A 22,940-nucleotide genomic window follows, 5' to 3' on the forward strand; every position below is an offset into this window, starting at 1 on the left:
CCAGGATCACATTAGATAATTGACACAGGGGTGAAAAATGGGTTACAAAATCGTGGGATAAAAATTATTTTAAAAAAAACGCCTTTGACAATGAAGGGAAAATGTACATCATCTTCTCCATAACAAACAATAAATGCCATTAACACTCCGATTGCCCGGGGTTATTTAATCCATTAAATCATAGCGCCCGGCGATTTATATCAGCGGAGCACTTTTACCGACAGACCGGATGTTATCCCAGATGTGGCTGTAGCAGCTACTGTAAATGTAGCCAAAACACTCGAGCCGATCGACAACAACGGGAGGTATGATTAAATCTACCGCGACTAGCGACGGGACCGCGGTGGGCCGTCTAAGACATGATCTTTTCTTAGAATTGGACGGGATGATTTAGATCAAGAGTTATTAACGTTTTAAGATTTTCGGTCTCGTCGGCAAAACAGGGGGGGAGGGACATTTTCGATGACGTCCCACTGTTACGCAACATCTGGGGGTGTTGCCCTATTATAGCGCCGCCAGGAGTTTTGAGTGATGCAACCACTCACTTTGTGTGTCTCTGGCTGGCTGTGTCCCTGGCTGTGTCCCTGGCTGTGTCCAAGCACGAAAATATTGGTTGGTTTCCATCACCATGTGTCACTGTTGTGCAGCCTAATAAACACACGCACGCACACACACACACAGACACACACACACACACACACACACACACACACACACACACACACACACACACACACACACACACACACACACACACACACACACACACACACACACACACACACACACACACACACACACACACACACACACACAGTATATAATGATGATTTTGGTTGTGACAGTACAGTACAGTGACAGTACAGTACAGTAGAGGGACACACAGTAACTATGTAATTTCTCAACTGTTTCGGACGCGGGGCGGCTCACCGGAACCGGCCCAACCCCCTGGGCGCGTTCCTGGGGGTCTGGATGTTCCGGGGCATCCCCGGGGACCCCCACACGCCAACTGTCATTCCTCAACCGTTTCGGATGCGGGGCGGCTCGCCGGAACCGGGCCGGCACCCTGGGCTCGTTCCTGTACTAGGTCTGGAACATCCGGGGATGACCCCCTGGGGAGCACCTTTTCTAGTTCAGTTATTGGCCCGGTTTCCCAAAGGACACCTCTTACATCATGGTGTAAGAAGTGGTGTTGCACATGCTCAGTTGCTCCTCTAGGCCGCACACAGAAGCCTGTGAACATAGACATTCCGTGCATAGATGTGCCACGCAATGGTAGGCCTCAGGCCAGAGGCCTGGTATGGTAGGCCTCAGATCTACCATTCTGAAATTTAATTTAATACTATTTGGACTGCTGGACAGCTGACAGTAGGCTCTCTTTACTCTTAAAAAATATATATTATATAATATTTTTTTAAACCGGGCCATTGTCCTTTCAGATATGTATTCGGTGCCTTTGACTATTGCCAAATAACTAAAACGATAGCATTAGCAAATAGCAAGATCACAGCAAACCAAACAAATAATAGTGAGAAACATTAACAGTCAACGTGCCACCGTTCTCCCACACAGAGGTCCACTTTTGTAATTAATGCCAGTGGATGAGAATGATCAATGGACCCGGCCTCGTGGCGACACAAAGGAAAACAGCCGCGTCATTTTAACACTGAAAAGGGTAAAAAAAGAACCCCAATCCTTCACCCTTACGGGTCCAGTTTGACCATTGTGTATTTTACTGTGCAGCTGATCCAGTACGTGCCTAAAAGAGGGTGTTACATCGATTAATTCCTTATAACTCGGGACTCACAAATCAATGCCATGCAGGTTTTCTCGATACCCATCTGATGTAATTTGTCTTTATTGCTCACAGACAATGAAAAAGCACCAGACATTAAAGCAGACATACAGTGTGTGTGTGTGTGGTGGGGGGGGGGGGCATGGGGTATGGAGGAGAATACATTAATGGCTGCATTGTTTAGACGAGGCGCTATATGATCCAGGTCTGGATGGACACAGTCATTTTTCATCTATCATTATCGTTTTTATTGTTCGCTGTATTATTAATACCTGTTAAATATTAATTTCCTGCTGCATTAACAATTTATCCAAGAGCCATTAAAAAATATTATAATTTAATGACGCTTTTCTTATGTCCAGAAGGAGCCCCCGATACATGCGGGGGAAAAAACATGCGGTATAGGCCTATCCGAGTGCATGTCGAGCGGTGCATCGACCAAGACAATTACTTGTGAACTTTTATCGACTGATGGTATCAGATTGTATAAGACAAAGGCGATGTGGGCGCGTTTCCAGAGAATAAGCAAGGGGGGGGGGGGGGGGGGGGACTTTAACTATATCCTCGCTTCCACATATCGGAGCACTTTCACTGATCATGATGGAAGTTATATGGCATCCACTCCTATACTTCCCCAAACAGTAAAAGAAATTGTACTGATATGATGCTTAGCATGCAACAAACAGATGATTGATGGATCAATTGACAGTAGCGCTCTCATTTGAAGCTAGTGGGTGGGGGGAAAACAGGGCTGTTATGAATCGATAGGTTTTAATGATTCATAGGGGAGAAGTGTGCGTGCTTGGTTATTAATGTGGGTGCCACTGCTCCCTCCCGACAGAAAGCAATGTGACATTCTGGCGGTTGGGTTGCCAATCATTTGTAATACAGCACAGCACGGCAAACTCACTTCTCCATCCATTTGTTATTGTTATGTTATTTTTAGAGTGTGTCAACTTGAATTCAATACTTAACAGGGGGCAGGTTGTTCCTTGTGTGCCGCTTCTAACTTTTTCTTGAAATTCAATATATAACTCTTGTAAAACGTGATGTTATTTATCAGGCATAAGATTCGTAAGAGCAGCATTTGATATTTTCTTAACTACATTCTGGGGGCAAATATTCAGGGGGAAAATAGCAGATTTACAAGCTCACAATAATTGCGTTGTGAGCTTTGGCTAGTAGTAAAATAAACAATCACCTTGAGATGCCCTCTTGTAAACCAAACAGCTAACCTAATCTACATTATTTTGAAGACTGTAGAACCAAGACTGTGTGCGGCCTCAGTCTTGGTGAAAAGTGCATGCCGTTTCTGACGACTCAATCTTACAGGCAGATGCAGAGGAAATTAAATTGGGGATTTGTAAAATTCAGCTATAGATAGTCCCAGGAACAGACCCTCACTGTTCACAAGCCACCGTGTGCTGTGTACGCAGAACACTATGTGAGCACGCTGAAATTACAGTTCATTAATTAACTTCATTAAATAAAGTATACCTTCAGACCAGGTACTTTACCTCGGTAAATGGTAAATGGTGCCTTTATCCAAGGCGCTTTACATAGATGCATTACATTCACCCATTCACACACCGATGGCAGCGGAAACCATGCAAGGCACCAACCTGCACATCAGGAGCAATTAGGCGTTCAGTGTCTTGCTCAAGGACACTTCGACACTAACTCTGGGGGAGCCGGGGTTCGAACTGGCAACCTTGCGGTTGCCATCCAGCCACTCTACCCCTGAGCCACCGCCGCCCCAGGATGGGGAGCCTGAGTCTATGCTGCTCGGACACTGGCACAAGTAAAGTAGAGAGATGCAGAAAGCATTGCCTTAACCCATTTAGGCCTGACGTCGAAATTTAAAAAAAAAAAGTCTTCTAAATCCTGACAGTTTTCTGAAATACCTCATGTTTCTGTATCAGTGGTGCTCAATATTTCATGTCAAGGACCCCAAAAATGATATGTAAATGGCCACCGACCCCCGTCTGAAAATGTTGTTCCAGGGACGCCCCCATGCAGAAGCAAAGATTTGAGTTAAAAACGTTCGTTCTGAAAAAATATTCCAAACGTTCGATCTGAAAAAATATTCCAAATTTGCGCCACATTTTCACGACTTTTCAAAAATAGCAGACCTACAAGCTCGTAGCGCGCCACTCGGTGGCGCGCTATGAGCTTGTAGATCTGCTATTTTTGAATAGCTAAAGCATAGCATAATGCTTGAAACACCAAAAAGGATTCCGGCCCGGAATGCCTTAAATAACAATAGAATTGTATGCCGTTAAATTATGCCATGAAAGCAGCGCAGCATGTGTTTACCACCTGTACTGTACATCCACTGTCTGTCTCCCTCACACTCTCTCTCTTATACATATGCATTGTCTACCTCTCCTCTCTCTCTCCATCGTTCTCTCAACATTTGTGTCATTCCAATTTCTCCGTTAATTCCTTGTGTCAATCATGTCTGTATCGCCAGTAAATCAAATATTGCGATTTGAACTATAGGGCTATCCACACGCACACCGAGAACGATAACTATAAATATATAATAGGAAAAAAAAACTGTCATTGGGATCACTTTCAGAGTGATTTGATAGAACACCGACAGTCAATCAGAATTCACCCGAATTTACAGGGCGTCACATTCAACACGTCGTGTTCGACACATCACTCATGTTCAACATGGCAGATGACATTTATTGAGAGACTCATCGTTGAGGTTCAAAAAACAATTAATAATCTTGGACGGATTATCTATTTTGCAACCAATGAGTGCCTGGGGCGGCAGGCAGCACCAGCCAATTTGTATGTATCATCATTTTGTATTCATAAAAAAATATGAACAACAAGTTGAAAGGCTGGCTTTTATTCATCATTTTTGTATTTATGAAAAATATGAACAGCAAGTTGAAACACTGCTGTGCTTCTTTCAGCATCACATGAGGTGAGGAGAGCAGCAAGCAGAGAGAGAGATAGAGAGAGAGAGACAGACAGACAGACAGACAGACAGACAGACAGACAGACAGACAGACAGACAGACAGACAGACAGACAGACAGACAGACAGAGATTGTTTGTTCCAATACGTACCATCTTCTGTTCAAAGAACGTATGAACAACTTTGAATTATGTTCAAAGACCTCTCATCTTTGAAGTATTTAATGACTCCCTACTCCTCTGGTTGTCTTTGTATCTACAGTATGTGCACTGCAGCGTACAGTACAGCAATAACATGATGTCACCAACAGTCATTATGGGGCTCTGGAACAACTAGAGTGCAGCTATTTACAATTACAATTTAGAGACTTAACAATAATCAAGGTAATCACATGCAGAGAGACAGTGCCGTGCTGTGCCTCAGTAAACTAGGATCACAGGTAAACCAAGAACGTGGCATCAGTCGAAACAAACACAATAATCTGTACGTTGAAAGTATAGGACTGCAGGTAAACAATGAACCTAAATTGAGTAATTGACCTATAGCTATAAGCACCTCCCCAAACTGCTATGGTCCAATCACAGCTAAGCATAACATGGGTTAGACAAACCTCTCCACCAATAGTTTCCCTATATGATAAAACATGGTTTTAAGAAATAAATGTCACGCACATATTTTTCCACTGCATATGGCAGGCCTTGTTGACGGATTTGGAAGAGATTTTGAAGGTCTGGTTCCAAAAATGAACCAGTATTTTATGTGAAAAATCCATGATATTTACATTGGAATGAATGAGCCTGGCTGGAAAGTGTCCAAGTGGGAGTGTCTAAGTGGGAGAGGGCGGGGCTTTGCTAAAGGTGAATTACATTTTTGGCATTGTGGACAAGAAAAACAAACCCAAGTAACAAAAACATGAGAACGAATGACCAAGATTATAGTCTACACGGACTAAGCAACGCAAAGCAGCTGTGAAGTTACAGTTGACTTGTCTCTAAATGGACATTGGAAAAAGAAAAAAAGTTTGTCTTACTTAGATATAGAATAACAATTACAGGTACAATGCAACTTTGACGAGTTGACATTTTAGGCTCAAGCCTTGGGTGATTGCATGATTGTGAGTGACTAGTTAAATCCCATGAGGTGGAGGGACAGGAGCATTGTAACTGGCTAGTTCGTTATATATAGCCCATGTTTTCTATTGTTGTATTGTTTATTGGATCTTGTTTAGTCGATACACTTAATTGTTTTAGCTCATGCTCATTTGATTTAGCTATTTTGTCTCATCCGGTTAAGGAAATAGGTAGCTGATATATTGCACTTTTACCTTAGCGCTAGGTATACTCTTGGTTGCTTGTTTTTGCAGAAAATGCACTAAAGACTTCTGGTGATTAGTAGTTTTTGTTCCCTACCTATGTTGAATACACTTATTGTAAGTCGCTTTGGATAAAAGCGTCTGCTAAATGACTGTAATGTAATGTCCCAGACAGACAGACAGACAGGTGCCTGATTGACTGGTTATAGCCTCACGGGACGTGTATCCCATAGCCTGGAGGGACAATGGCACCGCTATTATTTATTCACAAAAATGACATACTGTAGTTGTTCATTTGAAAACTACTCGGGAACCAGGAGTCCATGGCCTGCTGTCAGCGTGCACAAGAAATATGACACTGATTGGCCTAGTATCACTGTTGCCAGATTTAGCAAAAATAGGAGGTACACCTTATGCTCACCCCTTATGGAAAATAGACGATAATTTTCTTTTTCTTTTTTTTTTAAATAAAATAAGTATTTTCAGATGGGGGGGTCTGCAGACAAATATGGGTGCCCTCGATATGAAAATGTTTGAGAACCACTGATTTAAACATTAGGAAGCAAGCCTACATGTTAGAAACAAGCCCACCAAAAAATGCAAGCCTATATTTAAAAGCACATTTACAGAAAAACGAGCCCAAAGTCGCTTATAATGACAAACGACAACCCACCTCATCCCCTAACCTAACCATAACCGCTAGCACGGGAGCAGACGCTAGTCAGACATGCGAACAGACACACGTTGCAATATGTCAGATACATGAACTACTGTGACTTGCTATGCGAGACACAAGGTCAAATTTAAAATATCCATCATTGATCGTTAACATTCAAAACAAAACATGTCCAGGTCATCGTTTTCATAAACATGCATTAAAGATGGAGTGCCGTGATTTTTGTATTTTTTACAGTTCTTCATGTGTTTATGAGGTGACAGTACTTCATTAAACCCCTTGGTGTGCGGTTGTTATGTGCAATGATGTTGATATTCTCGGAGGCTGAAACCTTGACAGTCAAACGTGCGTCGTGCCAATGAAAAAAAACAGTGATATAGTGACATCACAATATCATCCCCTCCCCTAACCCCTCCCCCTTTATCATACAACAACAGCTGTGGGTGCGGCTTCAGTTCAAGTGGATCACCACCCACCAGGCAAACCAGGCACACTTAATGAACTGGTGGGAGTGTCCTCATAAAAACATCATTTTAACAAATACTGTACACTCTTTTGAAAAAAATACTTCCTCCTTTATGTATAATAATAATAATATCTGATGATCATGTTTTAGGGTGGAAAAAAAATCATGGCAGTTGTTCCCATTGTGTAATGACATTTTTCTCACTAATTCGAATGTGTGTGTGTGTGTGTGTGTGTGTGTGTGTGTGTGTGTGTGTGTGTGTGTGTGTGTGTGTGTGTGTGTGCGCGCCTGTGGTTCCATTATCCAACTTGTACAATGAAAATTGAACAAGGAAGTGGAGAGCTGGAAACAGAGACCGCTTGCCTTCAAATGTACACGTTTTGAAGCATGTTGGCTGCAGCGCTCAAAGGAGAGCTGAAATAAATATTAAAAACAAATAGCTTACATAATGGACATAATTCATAATTGTTACACAGTGATATTTCTGCCACTTTCCCACAACTGACTGTGAATAAATTACCAATGTGTGTAAAAACTGGAATTATTGTCTCCCTCCGTCCGTGTGTCACAGTGTCTGTGAACAGCTAATCTCCGGCACGTTGGGTCGATGAAAGCTTGCACGCACCCTCCCAATAGGCCAACTGGTGGCGCTATAACAGGGCCATTGACGTTTTGGCTTATAACTAGGGGTGCATGGTTATGAAATTATGACCGATATCCGATCTCCGATTATTTGCAGGGTCATATCTGCCGATACCGATTCTGACCGATTCCGATATTATACAGAGGACCACAATGGAAACAAGCCTACCCCTAGGTGCTTGGCCCAAAGCCTATTAATAAAGTATGTTCTGTTCTCAATGTGTGTGGAGGGTACACAAATTAACAGACAGCTAACACTTGACTTGAAGAGACGGTCAGAGGCAGAGTAAAGTTTGGAGAAGAAGTTTTTTGAAATCAATCAATAAATAGCCTGTGTGTGTGGAGGGTACACAAATAAACAGACAGCTAACACTTGTCTTGAAGGGACGGTCAGAGGCAGAGTAAAGTTTGAAGGGGGTTTTACTTCTTCTCCAAACTTTACTCTGCCTCTGACCGTCCCTTCAAGACAAGTGTTAGCTGTCTGTTTATTTGTGTACCCTCCACACACACATTGAGAACAGAACAGTAAAAAGACGATTCTTTCCAGGACATGAACAGAAAATGTATAAGAAACACAGTTTTTGAAATCAATCAATAAATAGCCTAGACTCTTTTCCAAGTGTCTGTTTTCACAACTGAATGACTACTGAATGCAGTACACAGAGTACACAAAGTAAATGTAGAAAAATGTTTATGTTTACTTAAGATTTTACATCATATTTGATTTGGCTTTTGTTCTAGACTAGAGGTACTAGACACTTTTGATTTATATTGAACAATGATATTTTACATGTTTCATTTAAAAACAGTTTTGCTGGTGAAAACCTATTAAATAATCTGTATTATTTTGATACTGATATGGCATTCCGATTATGCTACCGATTAATTGTGCATCACTACCTATAATAATCGTAGACCCCTATTCAAACTTTTCCCCCTGGATTCCTTGGATCATTCATGACGCAACGCCCCATAACGCCCGTGGGAGAGTGCAATCATCCAATCCGCTAAGCAACTCAAAACAAGGGTGAATACCAACCATTTACCATTTAGGCAACTTTTTTGGAGGCACTACCCAGATGTTTAGCAAGTGTTTTTTTTGTTGCAGTACTGATTATACCGTAGTAAAAACATTTGTAGCACTGCATGGAAGCTCAACTTGATAACAGATAATGTAGGAAAAAAATAGAATTATTGCCCAAAGCACCACCACAGTGTTTTTTTCTGTATTGAATTATAGAGGAAATGCTGTGAACGAGGCGAAATTTCATCATATAACAACATTTAAACGCACACTGCACAGTAACAATCCTATAGTTCCAGTTATCTCTGACACAGTTTTCATCTGAACCTAATCAACACATTGAACCTTGAACAAGAAGTGTCTAAATTCAGCTTTGTTTTAAGAAAAGATGAACAATATATCCCACTAATAATTAGTGGAACGATGGTATTATGGACACATTTGTCTGTTGCTCACTTTAGGATGAAATCGGCATCCTGAGTCTAAGTCCAGGATTTCTGTTGACCGTATTGTCCAACAACAGTGGAGGATCTCCACAAGCCTGTGTGAAACAGCTTCTAGCTCTCTCTCACTCCTGTTCACATGCAAAACAGTCCCAGTAGGAGACTCAAATGTCAATTGAGTCTCCTACCGGAGTCTCCGCCGGTCATCAATTTATTGGCTTAGGAATGCAACAAAAACAAGGCTTCATGGGGTAATTGACAGAAAATACGTATTTCTTTGGGTGAACTACTCCTTTAAGTACATTTAGATTCCAATACATTTGGACTTTTACTTGAGTGTTTCTACATTGCAGTATTGATACTTTTACTTAAGTAAAACAAAACAGTATTTCTTCCACCACTAGATGAGCGCCCGTCTCTCTTTGTCGAACTCGTAACTTTAAGTTACCTCAGAGGCGAAAGGAACAGGACAGCATGCATTGTAATGTAAAAAAACACACCTGTGTGAAGTGGTGCAACTCTGTGTGTTCCAGACCCACAGGAACGCGCCCAGGGGTCCGGCCCAGTTCCGGCGAGCCGCCCCGCGTCCGAAACGGTTGAGAAATGACAGAGTTACCGTGTGGGGGTCCCTCTACTGTACTGTACTGTGACTGTAATGTACTGTCACACTCGAAATCATCATATATGCATATGTGTATGTGTGTTAGGCTGCGCAACAGTGACACTTGGTGGTGAAAACCAAACAAACGCTATGTTCGTGCTCGGACGGACGGACACAGCCAGCCAGGGACACACAAAGCTGTCCATAGGAGTGGTTGCACCACTTAAAAAGAGACTTGGCATGCGGTGTGGGGGTATGTTTTGTAGATCATAATATTGTGAAAAGTTTTTTTTCCCTTTTTTTGCACTCAGGTGCAACTAACTGTTCATTAAAAGTTGCTTACCCAGCTAGCTGAATTTGATACAATGTCTATTGACTACAATGTATTGGCAATTTCAATTCCCTGGAACCTTCTGGGCTTTGACAAGTCAAATGGGTTTAATCAAGGCTGTTTGGTTTACTTTAGCCTACTGTATTACAAAGTACTGGACATAATAGACGCTGTGGAGAAACTACACGAGCCTCATTACAAATACATGAAAGCTTTGCCAAATATTGTCACAGCTTGACATATTGCACACACAATGTTACAGTGGGCATAGTGTAATATTATAGTTGCTAGTATTACTGAATACATTAGAAATGCCTCTATTTAAGTAAAATTGTCTATTTGAATAAAATCTCTCTTAAATAAGGTTGCAATGCAAAAGCATGCTGCTTGGGCTAAACGAGCGTGTGTGATTATGCTGTACTGCTCTTTACTTAACACTGCATTTATTTTTGTTTCATTATACAGGCCAGAGATTAATCCACTGAAGGATATATTTATTTATGAAGCATGTTAAGTTAAGAGAGCGAAGAGAACAAACAGTAAATATTAATCATAGCATCGCTTTGTGGGGTTATTGTCATGACAACAGAGCAAAAGTCAAAGTTCAAGAAAAACAACTCTTTCCATGCAATTTATTCATAATCAGTAGTGGGGAAGTGGCCATAATGACTTCATAACAGATATGAATTGTGTATTTTAGGGTATTTGTTTTGTTTTGCTTTCTTTTGAGAACTGCTGCCTACGTACATGGTTCAAAACACTCACCTTCAACTTTGAAGGTAGGCTGTCTCTAGATCTGTTACCAGCTCTCCACTTCCTTGTTCAATTTTCATTGCACAAGTTGGATGATAGAAAAAGCTCTCACACGTGCAACATGCATTCATATTAGCACAAGTACGACTATTAAAGTTATATTAGGCAATACCCCTAAACTGGCATTTTTCATTCTACATGAACTGCAGATTAATTATACTGCATGCATAGGCCTATTACAATTATTACATAATCGCTTAATTGTAATTATTAGAGTTAAGCTCAATTTTATTTGCATACTGTAGTCTTCATAATCATTTCCATGTTGGAAATGTTCATATATTTTCAAATCAATTCAAAAATAGTGTAAATAGCACAATTCCCACAATTCGTGTTTATTTTTAAGCATAAATTAATTAAATATATGGCATTTGTCACATTATCTTCCCTGTGCAACCTTTTGTTCACGAAGACTAAAAGTCAAACAGAAATGTAATTTGTATTGTAACACAATTACATCGCTAATTGCAATTATTTGAGAGACAATTCATCGTCAAGTAAAACCTCCTAATCGTGACAGACCCTATTCATGCAAAGACCCATGATGCTGAAGGACACTTCTACCAACGAGAGCACCGTCTATGAAAGGCCAAAATCAGTATAAAAACGGATATAATTGAATGGAACACGACGAATAGCGAGTGATTGAGTGATCACGAGGGAACACGTTTCAATAGCTGGTGATGGAGCTCACCTCCACAGTTGTCGAGCAAGCTTCAAGGTTTTAGCAATTCATTTGCACAAGCTTTCCATCAAATGCCTGGCGTAGTCGCACGCAGTGTCACGCGCCAACAACAGAAGATCTACAAGCTCACAATGCATCGCAGCGCTCAGGTGTTGTGAGCTTGTAGATGTGCCGTTTTCGGTGCACGACACCGACTTGCGGGCAAAATATAAATAGCCCGGTGTCATTTCTTTGTGCATCGTATAATATACTATCCAAGAGGACGGAAAATAAGTTGACCATGAGGTAAGGATATTTAATAAAAATGGTTAAAGGCAAACTACAGTTGGAGGCCATCGATATTGTCCTTTTCTTTTTGCTGAGGTTTGCTCGTAGCGCGCCACCGAGTGGCGCGCTACGAGCTTGTAGATCTGCTATATTTGAAAAATCGTGAAAATATTTATTTCAGAAAACTGAAAGGAGGATTTAGAAGGATTTTTTTAAATTTTGAGGTCAGGCCTAAATGGGTCAAATGATAAGGGACAATATCGGTGGAACCCAACTGTACATGGCAAATTGTGGTCAGCCACGATGCAGCCCACAGCATAGTGCATTATTGAGGAATGAACATTAGATCCGAGCATGGTTTTCCAATAGATTATTAATCTGTTCCACAGTTATTGCTCATACAGGCTTATCTGCCATGCTCAATGTGCCTCCATTAACAGAGACGCTGTACTGTATTACTACTAAAGAAGCTAATAGGCGTGACAAATATCGGAAAACTATAACAGTATCCCATTAACAGCTAAACTCCCCTCATCAATATTAAATTCATTGTTTAGTTAAAGCAAGATACCATTAAGTTGCACACAAAGGGCGTGATTGCATCAGTAATGCTGCACCAGCTACAGAAAAGAAAAGGCGTGTACAGTAGCCGGCTGCAATTCCAGTGCTCTATCTTCCATCTTGTATCTTACAATAGCTTAATGCATGCCCACAATGTTGTGAATGCAAAAAAACCTTTTTGGAGAGCGAACTGTATTTGGTCCCCCCCCACCCCCTAAATGCTGCCGAGACCCGGCACGCGGCCCATCACGAAACGTGAAAGTGATTGATGTTCTCGAATGGTGGCGGCCTCCATTATGCTTTATTCATTACGCTTCGCTCATGTATACGACGTCACGCGACAAAGTCTACACGGGGCCACACACTCCCATTGTTTGACTGTCGGTGGATGTCAGCATCAGATTGCATGACATTCTGTACAGAACAGATTGCCACGGCAATCTATTCATCAGCTGCAACTAATGAGTGTCTGACAGATGTCGTGCTGACAGAGGTTTACTCTCAAAGATGATTAAAAAGCAAATGTACACAGCTTTTTCTCTTTTTTTTCTCAGCAGGAGAGCTCGTTCATTTATGATACGATAATGATATCTTCCAACCCCTGTACCAGTAAACAAAAACATTCATTAGGGTTTCTAACAGACTGATATATTCATAGATTCTCGGGTTAGATCAATCAGATAACTTGATCCTTTTACATCAACTGATGTCTGTGAGAAATGTATTAATAGTGTTGCATCATTTGAATATATTATCATGATAAATGCGGTGTGTTCTTGATTCACATTGCTATATTAAGTACAAGCCCCAAGAAGGTATCTATTGAGATCCAGTATTCTTCAAATGTTATGTGGCAGAGATATATATAAAAAATGATATATATACACATCATTTCTTTGACACACCATGGCATATATTGAATTTTGAAACGACAAAATACAGAGGTCCACTTCACATTTAGAGGCAATCTAAACTGCATTATGACAGCATTTGACTCACAGCACATTGCCAAAATCCCTGGAGGTACCGTAAAGCTCCAACATGGGATGTCTTGAGGGACTTCACAACACCAATACAGAGGGATAACAACTTCTTGCCATAAGAAATTGATACAACACCAAAGTAAATCTGCCGCTAAGAAAATGCTCCTTCTGGCTTTTTGAACGTTTGAACTGAAATGGCCTTTTTCACAAAACACCACCGGGCAAAACATTTCCAGACTTATTTCACTGCCACTATCACTTAAGGATTTAAATCTGCACCGGGCCAAATTCTGTAAATAAGCTGTTCTGTGAGGCGAGGGGATACTCATACTGTATACACCAACAGAATGAAATATGAGCTTACAGTAAAGATACTAAAGAATAACCCCTCTCATCAATCGTAATTTATGTTTTCATATTATAAATCATACATTGTCTCCTTAACAACCCCCCCCCCATCTCATTATTTGGGACTAACGAACGCGCTATAATCAAGCAGCGCTGATGGCATTTTTATTTATTGATGAGTAAATCTAAATGTAACACCACCAAGTAATTACAATGCATCTTAACGAGGGCTTCAATTTACATCGGTTGATTGCCAAAGAGAAAAGCAATGTTTTGCTGTATTCCATAATTGATCATTGAAATTAATTCCCTAAACGTTCATGATACACAGACAAGCCAAATTTATGATCATTTACCAAAGAAAAGCCCATAATACAGTCTCTGCTAACTGATATATGACCCCAGCAAGCATTCCATTGAAGGCAGTGCTACAGAAAGTACTTAAGCAAAAGTATCAATACTGCAATATCGAAAATATAAAAAAAGTAAAAGTCCGGAAATCTAAATGTACTTGAGTAAAAGTACAAAGTATTGGCATTAAAATGTATTTAAGTATCAAAAGTAAAAGTACTCATTATGCAGAATGTCCCATTTCACAAGTTTTCAAATGTATATATTTTTTTATAAAATATATACAAAAATAGCAGATCTACAATGAGCTTGTAGATCGTCTATTTTCAAATCGCCGAAATGTAGAGCGGTGGTTAATCCACAAAGTAACTATATACTAAAGTCTTCAAATATTGTAGTGGAGTAAAAGTACAATATTTGCCTCTGAGATGTAGTGGAGTAGAAGCAGAAGTACCTCAAAATTGTACTTGAGTAAATGTACTTAGTGATTAACATTCAATCAGTGGTGTAAAGTAACCAACTTTGGATACTTTATAGAAAAGCGCTGTATAAATCTGAGCTATTATTTGCGACAGCAGGTCGCATTTACTATGAAAACGTGCATTTCCCGTCAGTCCGTCCGTCCGTCCGTCCGTCAGTCACCCCACGTGTCCATATATGGTCATGCCTTGTGACATCACGTGACATCATCAGAGATCCCTGATGTCATCAATATTAAGCCTGTATGGCGTATATGGGAATGGCCATATATGGAGGTCCCTGATGTCATCAATATTGGCCAGCAACTCCACATCCGACCACAAACCTCAAACCCTTAGATCAGGGCAGGGTTTTACTGGTTATTATTAGTATAATTATCACTACAAATAGCCGGCTTGTAGATCGGCTATTTTTGAGGGGCGCTATCTTCGTGTGTGCGTGTGAATTTTAGCGATGATTTGATTGGCTGATCAACCGATAGCGATGATTTGATTGGCTGAGCAAAGTACATAATATTGAGGATAAAAAGTGAGGACAGAAAATTGAAGACGCCAATCGTGATTGGCCAGAATATGATGCTGTATGAGGCCCAGGCCATGGCCCCTCACGGCCTGGGCCATGGCTCAGTGGTCCAGGCACCTTGGCTGGTAATCAAGTCTGGCAGTGTGCCGCGGGTTCGACTCCCGATGGCCTTTACTGCATGTCTTCCCCCCCATATCTCTCCCCATTTCCTGTCAGCCTACTGTCTGTCCCTCCATAAAATATATAAAATAAAGGCGAAAGCCACAAAAAAAAAAAAGAGCGCACCTCACTTCACACGAGTGTGATTTCTTTTGCAGCAACACCACCGTGCAAGCCAGCTAAAAGTCACTGACACTATACTACACTAACAAGGCGTATGGACACGCAGAACACACATTAGTGCATTACACTGCAGAACACAGTTCACTACACACAGCTCACCACTTAATACTGCAGCAAGTGTTGTAAAATGTATGCTAATTTCAGTGTAATAGAAATAGCAAGTAAGTGCAATGGGGTCCAATGTAACAGGAGTCCCCATCATAAATGATAAATGCTACACAGGGTAATTATCATGGGTATACTGAGCATGCAGTTTAGCCCAAGACAGTGCATGGAAATGCATTGCGTAAGTAATATTGATTGCATAAATAATATCGAGAGGTGCATAACTACTACCACTGCTACATTAGGCAAAGCAAGGCAACACAGGCAAATAGGGTGGCTATACAGCACAGCACACTGTAGTAATGCAATAATGGTAATGGCAATAACGGCAGAAAAGAGATTTGCACCATTAATGAGGGAATGAGTAGGTATACTGTAGCGTAGTACCACACCATCAATATAGCGGTCGAGCCTCAGGTAGTGGCAGGGTATCACCAGTAAGTTAGTCCAACATAAATATCCCAGAGATACAGAGTAAAATGTGAAGGTGGTGGTGTTGAGAAGAATAAGGGACACATTAGGAGGCGGACAGCTTAGCTTCAGGATAGGGGCTCTAGCATGCAGGTGACGAGCTTGTGTGGGCAGCAATGGCCTCGTGCCATCTCCTCTGTGACTGCGAATGGCAGTTTGGTAAAAAATAAAAAAGGAAGGGGGCCAGGGGCAGAGTAGCCTCGGAAACCCAGACGTTTTTATTTCCAGGGAGAAAAAAAAAGTCTGGGTCCGAGTCCACTTCAATTCGGCATAGAGTAGTGCAAACATCTCTCACTCTCTGCTGATTTCTGATCGTCTGCACCTTTGTTAAATTGACACACGCACACATGTACACCCACACACTCCTCTCTCTCTCTCTCTGTAGCTCTAAGTAATTAGTCTCATGTCGCGCAGCTGCGCATAGTTTCTCCTGGCGGATCCTGCCGGGAGCTGCCTATGCCATAAAAAGCATAGGTGAGTTCCAGGCTAGGGGCAGAGCAACCACTAGTCTGTAGAGATCCTGACCACTTTTTCCCCCTCACTCTGGTGATGTGCAATATGGCTTTGATGGAGGGTATAGCTGGCCGCCAGCGATCGTCCCCGCAGAGTATAGATCAATTAAGTAGGGCTGCAGCTATCAATTATATTCCGGGTGATTATTCTATCGATTATTTTATTTGATGAATCAAATAATCTTGAAGCACGTTTTTTTTAGTAGAACTTTTTTCACATCAACGAAACGACTACATTGATCGATTAGTGTGATTGAACCACTTAAGCCCTATTTCCTACTTTGTCGAGCAAAATCTACAAGCTCAAAAATCGATGATTTCACAAAACAATATGGTTGTTTTAAAATAGATTACAGTTGGAGGCCATCGATATTGTCCTTTTCTTTTTGCTGAGGTTTGCGTGATCTGCGCAAAAGGACAGTTAACCCATTTTGGGCGGGAACCGCTTTTGGTGTTTTAAACATTATGTTATAATTTAGCTATTGAAAAATAGCAGATCTACAAGCTCATAGCGCGCCACCGAGTGGCGCGCTACGAGCTTGTAGGTCTGCTATTTTTGAAAAATCGTGAAAATATTTATTTTTTAAAATTTTGAGGTCAGGCCTAAATGGGTCAAATGATAAGGGACAATATCGGTGGCACCCAACTGTAAATGGATAAACTGCAGCACATTCCACATGCTGCAGTGGAGCGTGGGAGGAGTAGGAGGAGGCCTAAGGGAACCCGACGCTGACGGAAGCTGTAAGGAGATTCTGAAGAGTTAAGGGGTATAGAACCAGTCCAGGACTGGCCAAGAGCCACGGAGCGTCTTGAGCATGCCTACGGGAAGAACAACCCGCTTAGTAAGCTATAGAGACAAGAGGTCCCCTAGGTGCCTGAAAGACTCTGCTACGTATGTCTGTTCACAGAATAAACGACTAATGGAGCCAAAAGTCCATTCAAAATGACACTGAAATACCTCCCCATAGACAATGACGGAGGGGCGCCGTCTCTATAGCGAACTTGAGCCACGCGAAGCACCGCCGAGCGAGGCGCCGGCCGAGCGAGTCCCCGTGCTGAGCGTTGCGAAGTTCGGTATGAGCCGACTCAACCCCGTCCGAGTTGCAATCCGACTACAGTTGGAGGCCATCGATATTGTCCTTTTCTTTTTGCTGAGGTTTGCGTGATCTGCGCAAAAGGACAGTTAAACCATTTTGGGCGGGAACCCCTTTTGGTGTTTTAAACATTGTTATAATTTAGCTATTGAAAAATAGCAGATCTACAAGCTCATAGCGCGCCACCGAGTGGCGCGCTACGAGCTTGTAGGTCTGCTATTTTTGAAAAATCGTGAAAATTTAGAAGGATTTTTTCAGGATTTAGAAGGATTTTTAAAAGTTTTGAGGTCAGGCCTAAATGGGTCAAATGATAAGGGACAATATCGGTGGCACCCAACTGTAAATAATATAAAACCCGAACTCACCCAGCCCCAAACCAGCCACGGTGAAACTGCACTTCCGTGTTTGTGAAAGCCACGCCTCCGTCAAACACTATAGTATGAACAGACTTTTAGGTTATTTTAGCCGTTTGCAGTTTCATTCAATTCATACTGTTTTCTGTGAGATCAGGCTGTAACGATGGTCCCGGTGGCCGGGAATCGAGACTGCGACTCGTTATCAGGCACGAGCCCGCATGCGGGTATATGCGCCCTAACCACTCGGCTATCGGCTCACCCCAAGGTTACCGTGGCAACATTTTAATGTCACTGTGAATCATGGAGGGGGGGATGCCTGACCTATTCAGCAGGTCTATGGTCTCCAGTATCATTGGCAAATGTCTACACTACAGTGAGCTGAACAGTTGCTGTCGACTGAGCAGGAGCTCAGGAGTGATGACCTGTCATAATCTCCCCCTTTCCTGCCACTATAGCCTTTTGGGGGTTTTACGAACTTGACTCTGCAAGAGGCTAGCTGTCTCTATGACAGGGTCTGTGTGTGTGTGTGTGTGTGTGTGTGTGTGTGTGTGTGTGTGTGTGTGTGTGTGTGTGTGTGTGTGTGTGTGTGTGTGTGTGTGTGTGTGTGTGTGTGTGTCTGTCTGTCTCTCTCCAGAGCTAATCTCACAAACCGCTAGACCGATCAGTGCCAGACCTTCTATCCATACTGGGTACCGTACTGAGTACACCACAGAATTATTAACTATAAAGAAATGTTCAAAAATAGCAGATGTACAAGCTCGCAAGCTCATATATTTTTTTTAAATGGATAAAGTGGTTGAAATGATTGTGATGCTGTATTAACAGATTTTGCTCCCAGGAATTGCTTTGCATTAATTTGTGGAGTTTAAACTTGCTCTGCGCTTTGCTCAATTTACTAGCTGTCAGTCACCCGCACAACAGAAGTAGCCTATGTCCACAAAATATATCTCAGTAAAAAAGCTGTTTTAAGAAACTGGTCTACTTTAGAAAATGGTTAGCAGAATTGTAAAGTAGGCTTATGCGCAATTTGAAATTGAAGGGGACAAATGCCAAAACTCTGTTCTCTCCTTCGCGCCATCAGTGCCCATACCCTGGGTGGGGTTGGCAAAAAGGGCCTTTCGATGTTCTCCCCAGCATGTCCCAGGAGGTAACCTCACAAAAAACATGCAGTAATCCTGGTCTCTAAAACTGCCTCCCCCTGGCCAGCCGGGGCGCCTGATGGAGAGGAAAGGAACTGGTTGGAAAAACATGCTCCTTTCACGCGCTACGTCCAACCGGGGAAACTCCCGTCAGGTGAAAAGAAGCGGCTTAAACTCCTCATGCATAGAAGGAAGCATGAGGTCAGTCCGTTGCTCTCCTCTGGTTGGCAGAGGGAGTGTAGAGCCCAGGATTACATTAGATAATTGACACTGGGTGAATAAAAAGATTGCAAAAATCGTGGGGAGGGAAAGACAGAAAGAAAGAAAGAAAGAAAGACAGACAGACAGACAGACAGAAAGAAAGAAAGAAAGAAAGAAAGAAAGAAAGAAAGAAAGAAAGAGTTACCTTATTTGATGTACAGATACATTGATAATAATAATGTCAGATGAATTAATATCAGATGAATTATGTATGTGCAGCTGGCTATGGTATTGAAGTATATCATTATCATTGCAAAGAGAGAGCCAGAAGCTCCTGTTCCATTAAAGTTCACTTTTCACCATCGATTGCCTATGACTATACAACAGGTGCCATTTTGTCGGCTCTCTCTCCCCCTTGGGATGGGAGAGCCATGAGAGAGGTGGACTAAAAATGACTGCAACGCTAGTAGAGGTCCCCGATGAGCTGTATGTACTGTACTGTCTGTCGACCCAGGTGACAACACTGCAGCCATGGGAAAGAGCAGTGGTGTAACAAGCATTCACATTGTTGAGGGGCGCTAGCCCCTCTTATGCCCAGCTTTGTGTGTTTGTGTGTACCCCATAGCGATGCATTTGATCGGCTGAGCACAATGTGAGGATAAAAATCACACCCGTGTGAAGTGAGGGGCGCTCTTATCACCGTACATCATCCATTCATTGTCAATGAGGAATAGGCTCTATGCAGCCGACACTTCTGCGTTCAGCTTTGGCCGCCGGAACGCTTCCGGTCGGCAGAAACTCATTCACTGTGAACGTACGGTCGTGATTTTGTAGGAATAAAGTTCAGTACTTTATACAACACTATTTCATTTGATAATGTGATGCCATAGTTTTTCATAGTTTGTATTATTTGTGTTGCGACGTTGACATGATGACATGAGTTAGAAACGTCTTAAATCTCCTGTTAAAAACGAGAGCTCTTCATGGATTTCTCCGCTGTTGCCATGTCCGCTTGTTATAAGCGACTTGGGGCTTGGCTTCTTTTCATAGACCTGATTGCTTATTTCTCTCACACAATCTGGCAACACCGGTTGTTACACTGCTGTGTATAACAGCTGGAGACGAGAGGTAGGTGTTGCCAGATTGTGTTAGGACAACGTTTGAGTTTGTACACTAAAAGCTGGACATAGGAGGGGCCCTCAAAAAATGAGGACAGAAAAGTGAGGACGCCAATTGTGATTGGCCGGATTGTGATGATGTACGATGATAAGAACGCCCCTCACTTCACACAAGTGTGATTTTTTTACGTAAGTAAAGGGAAGTTCAAAATTAACTTTCCCATTTTTTTCCCCATTTCACAAGCTTTTAATGTATAAAATGAATAAATATCTTTTGAAAATAGCAGATATACAATGCAACGCATTGTGAGCTTGTAGATCGGCTATTCAAAAATGGCCAAAATGCCGCCCCTCCAGACATCCTGGACAAATCGGGGGTCCTGTGGGTCGACAAAATAAGGTAAAAACACTGAAAAACACGGTTGGTGGTGCCTGGCAATTGCTAATAAAAAGACATTGATTTAGATTCAAGTTATTTTTTTAAATATCAAACATAGCCGATCTAGAAGTTCACAACACGTTGGGAGCTTGCATCTATTTTGGCTATTTTTGGGGACAAAATAGGGCTGAAGTGGTGAACACAACTAATCAATTGAATCAATATTTTAAAACATCTATGGTATTTTTCTACGGTATGTGAAAAATGCAATAGAAAATACAGAATAATCGCTATAAGACAATAATATCCCTAGTTCCTACTGTATGTGAAAAGAGCTCTGGGCTTTCTGCATGCTACAGTGTATAACATTATGTGGGTTATCGGTTCTATTTTGCACTACTGACATCACCTCATCTATGTGGAATTATGACGTTTTCATTCCTTGATCTATCACTTTTGACTCTATATCAGGCTCACCATTGCTTAGTTAGCCTGTAACATTCATAAAGTGTTCTTGGGCCCTTGTTTGCAACCCTTTACATTAGTGGAGCGTGGCCATATTAATGTGATCAAATCCACCCACATACACACAAAATTACCATTAAAGAGAATCAATAGTAGATGTGAAACATAAACTTGAACTGAGCTAAATAGAATACCAGAGATAGCCTGCTGCTCATGCCAACAGCAAGAGCTGTCATGGCACTTGGCTAGCTGAATTGGGTTAGTAGACATTCAATAACAACTTAAAGGTATATTCAGTGATTTCACTTCATTCAAATATCACTTATTTTTTCTTTTTTTTGGGATAATCCTCCCTACTATAGAGTGTGCTGACCATATAAGGAGTTCCTCCCTGTCCCCAGTGAGCCCCTGGGGTCAAAAAACCCTAGTTTCAGTTTTGGTGGCGGGTGGCAAAGCCTTCATCCAATCAGGATGAGAGGGGCCTTCCTCCAATCATGATCGAGTGTGGGCGGGCATTGGTGCACATGCTGTTGGCCTGTTACACTTCCCCCCACTGTAGAGCGTGCATGTGCACATTTTGTTACCGGGGCGGACTGGGTGGTTTTCCAAATCACCCAAATCACTGAATGCTCCTTTAACGCAGTAGTTCTCAAGCCTGTCCATGTCAAGGTGCCCCCCCAAACGAATATGTATTCTATTCAGCCTACGACTCCCATCTGAGAACATTATGCCGAGGTTCCCCCATACAAGATTTTCAGATTTCAAATGTTTTTGAAATATTTCTCTTCGAGATGTTTTGAAAACAGCAGATGTACAATCTCAAACCACATTACACCGCGATCCGCTGTGAGCTTGTAGATCAGCTATTTTTTGAATAGCCAAAGTATAAAATAAGGCTTAAGTGGTTAGACCTATACTGGTAGTCTTTCGAGTTTAGCAGACTTATTATACTTGACATTACTGCAGAGTGAGCACCGTTGTCCAAAGCAATAAAGTGGTTTGATTGGTTTTTGAGGAAACCACAGGATTCTAATGGCTTGAAACTTGCTTGAAATATAATTCAATACATACTTTCACCGAATTGTTCCGGGGGGCAAAGTTAACACTGTGACGGCGGCTAATTGTTTAATCCAGGGTTCCACCACGCTAAACTCGCTATTTGTTTAATGTGTTTAATTCGCCGTATTTTAATAAATAAATAGCGGCTTTGTCGCGGACCTGGTGACGAGGCCGTCGCGTTATGATGACGAAACCGGAAATCAACCCATGCTCTGGGCTGCTAGGGCTTCTGGGAAAATGAGCCCAATGCAAGTGAACGAGGGGGTTGTTTGGACTACAACATGAGGGGGTTGTTTGGACTACAACATGAGGGGGTTGTTTGGACTACAACATGAGGGGGTTGTTTGGACTACAACATGCTGTGGAGGCTGTTGCCGTTTCACATTGTAATGGCGGCAGGTTTTTCTCTTCAACAACAAACCATCGGACCATTTTCCGCCGGATTTTCGTCGATCAAAGCTGCAA

The 22,940-nt window shown here is 41.9% G+C and overlaps 1 protein-coding gene across 5 annotated transcripts in view; it reads right to left on the minus strand.

Moving 5' to 3' along the window:
• LOC306924140 (uncharacterized protein) overlaps positions 1 to 22,940 on the minus strand; it is a 328,928-nt gene that overhangs the window by 74,213 nt on the left and 231,775 nt on the right. The window contains exon 5 of one of the 5 annotated variants that reach the window (XR_013790130.1): positions 546 to 648. The exons of the other annotated variants lie outside the window; for them this stretch is intronic. The gene's annotated coding sequence lies outside the window, so the exon portion shown is untranslated. The remainder of the gene's footprint in view (positions 1 to 545; positions 649 to 22,940) is intronic. 5 annotated transcript variants of the gene reach the window in all.

The sequence above is a fragment of the Electrona antarctica genome (assembly GCF_951216825.1).
Source record: "Electrona antarctica genome assembly, chromosome: 1".
NCBI classification, from domain to species: domain Eukaryota; kingdom Metazoa; phylum Chordata; class Actinopteri; order Myctophiformes; family Myctophidae; genus Electrona; species Electrona antarctica.